This window comes from Halyomorpha halys, unplaced genomic scaffold, assembly GCF_000696795.3.
Source record: "Halyomorpha halys isolate HHAL.00 unplaced genomic scaffold, Hhal_1.1 Scaffold83.1, whole genome shotgun sequence".
In the NCBI taxonomy this organism is placed as follows: domain Eukaryota; kingdom Metazoa; phylum Arthropoda; class Insecta; order Hemiptera; family Pentatomidae; genus Halyomorpha; species Halyomorpha halys.
In genome coordinates, this window is record NW_027115065.1 from 782,852 (window position 1) to 788,557 (window position 5,706).

The 5,706-nt window shown below is 32.5% G+C and overlaps 1 long non-coding RNA gene across 1 annotated transcript in view; it reads right to left on the reverse strand.

The window, feature by feature from the left end:
- Nucleotides 1–2,136, reverse strand: part of LOC136796951 (uncharacterized) — an 8,264-nt gene extending 6,128 nt beyond the window's left edge. The window contains exon 1 of the long non-coding RNA XR_010844740.1: nucleotides 2,027–2,136. This is a non-coding gene — a long non-coding RNA (uncharacterized lncRNA). The remainder of the gene's footprint in view (nucleotides 1–2,026) is intronic.
- Between the last annotated feature and the right edge of the window lie 3,570 nt (nucleotides 2,137–5,706).

Sequence of the window (5,706 nt, forward strand, 5' to 3'; positions counted from 1 at the left end):
CCATGGCTTGACCAACATGTAGTGGCCCCTTAAGAGTTTAGTAAAACTCTGATAACTTAGCAACCTGCTTCTGGTCTATTTTGTTTTGTTTTGTTAATGTAGGTTACCAATAGGGTTTGGGGGGTGGTTTTTTGGAGAAAATTATGAAATTCGAAAAACGGTTTTTTAGAAGAAAATACCGGTTTTCTATAAAATATCGAATTATTATATCAGGCTTTAAAAATGATCAAGCCTAGTTCGGTTGCAAATGAGAGGGTATTTTCTATTTCGGGGAATTTTGTGAATAAACTAAGGACACGGCTAAATAGCAAATCAATAGACGTCCTCTGTTTTCTGAAATCATATTTAATTAAACAAAAAAATAAATAGAATATTCAAATTTGTATTAAAATTGCACGGAATAGAAAATACTCGGTCCTTTGCTTAATTTTCTTTCAAACTAAAATTGATTTTAATAAGTATGTATGCATAAATTTTATTTACTCTTGTCTTTTGGCTTTGATTATAATGTACATTATAAAAAAAACACAGTTATATATTTTCTAATTGTTTTTAATAAGTATCCATCTGTATCTAATAACATTGTTTTTTTAAAAAAATAATATGGTTATTATAAAAATATTAAAATATATTGTTTTTATTTATTCGAACCCTTTGCTGAATAACTCGTTTCGCTATTATAAAAATATTTACATCCTTATATGTGAAAATTATGCAAAAACAACGAATAATTGTTTTTAAAGTTATTTAATCCTGGTCAACTATTATTTTTATGTTCTACTAAATTGCATAAAAAAAATTTACTATTAATAAAATTGAACAGTAAATAATTTCAGCAAAAACTGCTTTTAATCACTCTAAATTTTCCGTTAAAATTTTTTGTTCGAATTACAGAATATTCGAGCAAACAATTTTTTTATAAAAATTTCTGGAAAATTTACTATTCAAAAACCGGTTTTCTAAAATGTCGGATTTTTTATAAACCCTAGTTACCAAGGTCACCTGAAACTGGAAAAACTACCGAACTCCGCAATTTCCATTGCTAATATTAGAAATTGTGGGGCTAATTAAATTTAAAGTTGATTCAAAACCCATTTTTCACAGTCACCATTGCTAAATAAAAAACAAAGTCTTGATCCGATCACTATAATAAATAATTTGCTCGATGATGGAAAACTTTTTTTCATCATTGCCTCAGTAACTGAATCTTTGGAGTATTCGTTGTCTGTAAAATCGTCTATCTCGATCAAATCCGTTTTATTGAATCAATGAGTCACAGAGCTCCGAGTGAAAAAATAATTATTTTAACGTTGTTTACATCGGGACCTGCTCGTGCTATACTGCAGGTGTCCCCAGTGTATTTTACACTTATAATTCAAATGTTATTAGTTACTGGACAAACGGTCTAAATTGCCAATCCATTACAAAAGACTGATCTACATGACTATTATAAGGCCTATCTGGACATACAGAGTTGAGCTTTGGGGCTCCACTAAACCATCAAATTCCTCCAGAATCCAATCCTTACAGTCCAAAATCCTTCGTAAAATCCTTAATGCTCCTTACTTTGTCACAAATCAAGTCATCCATCAGGACCTCAATATTCCATATGTTGCCGATTTGGCCAGAACCAGATACCGTTCCTTCCATGATAAACTTCTGGGTCTCCTTGTCTTAAGCCACTGTTAACCCTAAAGCTATTAGAGATGCCCACTCGAGTTTTTACCTTACAACTAGTCCTTTCCAGGGTTTTCTTTGTTAATCTTATTAACATGTTAGGTATTCCCAGTGACTTTTTAATTTTACTCTTTCCACACTATCATAAGCCTATCGGAAGTCAATAACGAGGTGGTGTAAGTCGACATTGTACTCTTAATATAGTTTTCATTAAATTAATCAAAAATTGTGGTGAAATAACTGACTTTTCTCCACCCTGCCTCTTATATTATTCTCGCAGACACATAAAGCAAGCTAAAGGCCGCTTTATCGTGTCTATTGAGTATTAGCGCAAAATCAGTGAGCTTACCTTTGGCGGAAGATTTTTTATCGATTCGGCGGCGATGAATTTCTGAGGCGATACAATGATTGTATTGATTTTGTCACTGGAGCGTTTGATCTGGAATGCAGTGGTCACATCTGGTACTTCATTGGGGTTATGGACAATAACCTGAAATTAACTTTTTTGTGAAATTATTATAATAATTTCGTAATTTACGTACAATGTTATTATAACTTTTATTAATTAATTATGGTACGAATAATGCATTAAAAATAAAATAAAAATGATTTACATTCTACGACAAAGGAAACCAATGCTCACCTTAAAGCCGTCATATCTTCTTACGAACTTTCTGAATCCAACGCCGTTTGAAGGATCTTTGAAAGTAACACCCAAGCCTGTGTGTCTCCCGGATAGGAAGTTCTTCAGCGGGATAAATTTTCTGTTAAATTATTTTAAATAGATAATAAGATTAATAAGTATGAAATCATAATTAATATATCAAAATAGTGCAAGGTATATTGCAGCCAAGATAAGTTTGCCTGTAGATTCCCTCCCCTGGCACAACCCCCAACCTCAAGCTCCTTCTCCCCTCCTACCGCGAACAAACCTGGAGGCCGTTCTGAACTTGGTAACGCCCAACCAGTTCGCCATTAGATAGGTACTGGAAACACATTTATCCCCCGTATTCTCGGTGTCCTAAAATACGAATATGGGAGCTTACTAGTGACTACTCGTGACCTTATAATAGGGGTATTAACATGTTAAAGCGTGTTAAATGGAAAAACTCATGTTAAGAATGCACAATCGAAAAAAATTGCCTTCTTTTACCGTGGTAAAACGAAATAACAGTTAACATGGCTTGAGAGTCTGTTACTTGGTCTGTTAAATGAAGAATGACGTCACACAGTAGACCAGTTGAGATCGCCGCCATTTTTGTTGTTGTGACTGCTCATTTCTTTCGTGTGTTTGTGGTATTCATATCCCTGTTATTAAACCAGAATGGATAATTTTAATGATACATTTGAGAAAAAAAACAATGTAATTTCATTCTACTATCTGAAAATGTGTAAACGCTCTCCAGATAAAAATCTCACTATATGAACCATGTAATTATTCTTAGGGGACATATGTCCCAGAATAAAGTTATTTTTTCATTTCATTTCATAAGCTAAACTTTCACACAAATTCCACTTTTCACTCACTCTAGGCATGTTGTAATTAATTACTTAAATCAAAACTGAAGTAAACAATAAGATGAGGGTCTGGAAGGAAGGTTATAAACATAAAGGCTTATACAACAAGTTGCTGAGAAAATCCGCAAGGGGCTCTTATGCATTTAACGTTTAACATGACTTCAAATAGGGCTGCTCACAATCTTATAGTTATAACATTTAACATGGTAAAACATTTAACATTTAACACAACATCATGAATACCCCTATTGTAAACTGTTTTTAGAGTTCTACTACTAGTTTCTCTACATGCTGTATCATATCATTATGATCAAATTTACTTGTTGTATTTTTTATACAGTTGTAAATATCAATAAATAAATAAATAAAAAAAAATTCTTTATCTTTGACTGGGACTGTTTATATATCTCGATATATATTTTACATAAATAGCTCTATTAGGGTTCATATTTTAGCAAATTTACTCTGCTTTAAATGACATTCTCTTTAGTTTTGGTTATGTTGTCCCTACTTTTTAAGATATAGAGCTCCGAATAAAAATTAATTTTTTTAATCGTTTTGAAACAGCCCCTACCTAATACTCGGCAGACTCATCAATTTTGACTATTAATCAAACATAGTTTTCATTAAAGTAATCAAAATTGGGGTGAGATAACTGCCTTTTTTCTCCTCTTGGGCTCTTGTACTAGCAGTTTTGTTATACATACCGAGCCAAAGCGTTGTATTTATATTATACATGCGTTCCACAATAAATTTCCTTGTATATATGTATGTATAGTTGACCGTAAAAATTGATATATAGGGAGATGGTCAGGGTTGCGGTCAATAGTGAAAAAAATTTTAAAACTATTTTTGTTTCACTATTGACCGCAACCCTGACCATCTCCCTATATATAAATTTCCTTATTTGCGTAAAAAACTCTAATTTAATATTAATTTCAAAAAATCGGAATTGTTATTAAAAAAAAGGAAATTAACAAAAAATAAAAACCACTTGGAAGTAACATATATTTTTTACATAAATACAAAGGTTTTACGTCACCATTAACTCTTTTATTTTTTTTTGTAAGAACAAGAAACAGTTCATTTTTTTTTATTTGTTTATATTTTAATTTAATTAAATTTGTGTATCACTTGGAAGGTTTTTTTTATTCTTTAATTTTCTTTATTATTTTGTTTTTGTGATTTCATTTGAAGTCCTCAGTTTTTTATATTTTGTAACCCGAACCAGGTAACATTTTTCTCTGTGGAAGAGGTCGGTTGTTCATTTACGAAACGCCCCTCGTCACAACACATTGAATCATAGCCAAATGATTTAATTCAATTTTGGAGATACACATATTGATACAATAGCTTAGTAACAATTCCTAACTTTACTGTTCAATTTTGAAATCATTGGGCTTGTGCAATTTTGCTATCACGGTGATAAATCTGAAGACTAATTCACGGCTATCAAATATTTTTTAAAAATGTTTACAGTAGCTATGTTATAAAACATTACAAATTGTCTCAACAACAGTCTGACATAGTGTTATCTTTTCATTTAAAGTGGGCTGTCAAATGTTTCGTATAGGTATTACGAGTCTATTTAATTTAAACAAATATTACACGAGGCTGATGCCATTGTCTTCAGGTGATCATTCACACTTAAGGATACCACTAACGACCAATGTGAAAAATTGCACATAATTTGCAGAATTTTCTTGTGAATTCCTAGTTTTTCGTTTAATATCAGACTTTCCCCTCTTATGGAGGTATAAAGGTATGAAATAAATTTCATAAATATAAAATAACACTTTATTTCACGAATTCGGAAGTTTTACCTGGAAAGGTTTGCTATTTTGTATTTGTTTGTTTTTGAGGACACTAAACAAGAATTTTAGGCTGTTGAGAATAAATTATTATTTCATTAAACGTGTCCTTTCTCTACTCCTTTTACTCTTTTTTTTTTTTTGTTAATATCTCATAAGTGGTTCCGAAAGCAACTTTTGAAGAATAGAGTTCCCGCTATTCTTCTAAAGTTTTTAAAAATTATTTTTCTTATAAATCCTGAATTTTTTTTAAAAATATTTAAGTGGTCCTAAATATTCTGGCTAACTCGGCAGCTCCGGTGATCCCTCCACTGCCAATCTGCACGCTAAGATGAAGTTGCGAACAGCGACGTCTCAAGGATATTTCAGACTTGAATGGTTCTTGGGGGGAAATAGGGGAACTGAACCACTTCCTCAAAGGCGTCGATCGGGTTATTGAATTAAGGTATCTGAGTATCTGAGAGATAGGGTTATCTCTGAAGGCCACCCTGATTTGTTGGATTAAGAGAGCATCATAAACCAGATTAAGGCCGATATTAAGGGTGTTTGTGAAAGAGAGATTGAAGAATGGAGGAGGTAAGTGAACTCCTGTGGAGGATATACTTAAAGGGGCCTCTACATGTTGGCCAAGCCATGGCGAACTCAGACATGCGCGAACATGTGGATGGGTGGCTTGGCTTGGTTGGCCTAGGCTCGTTGC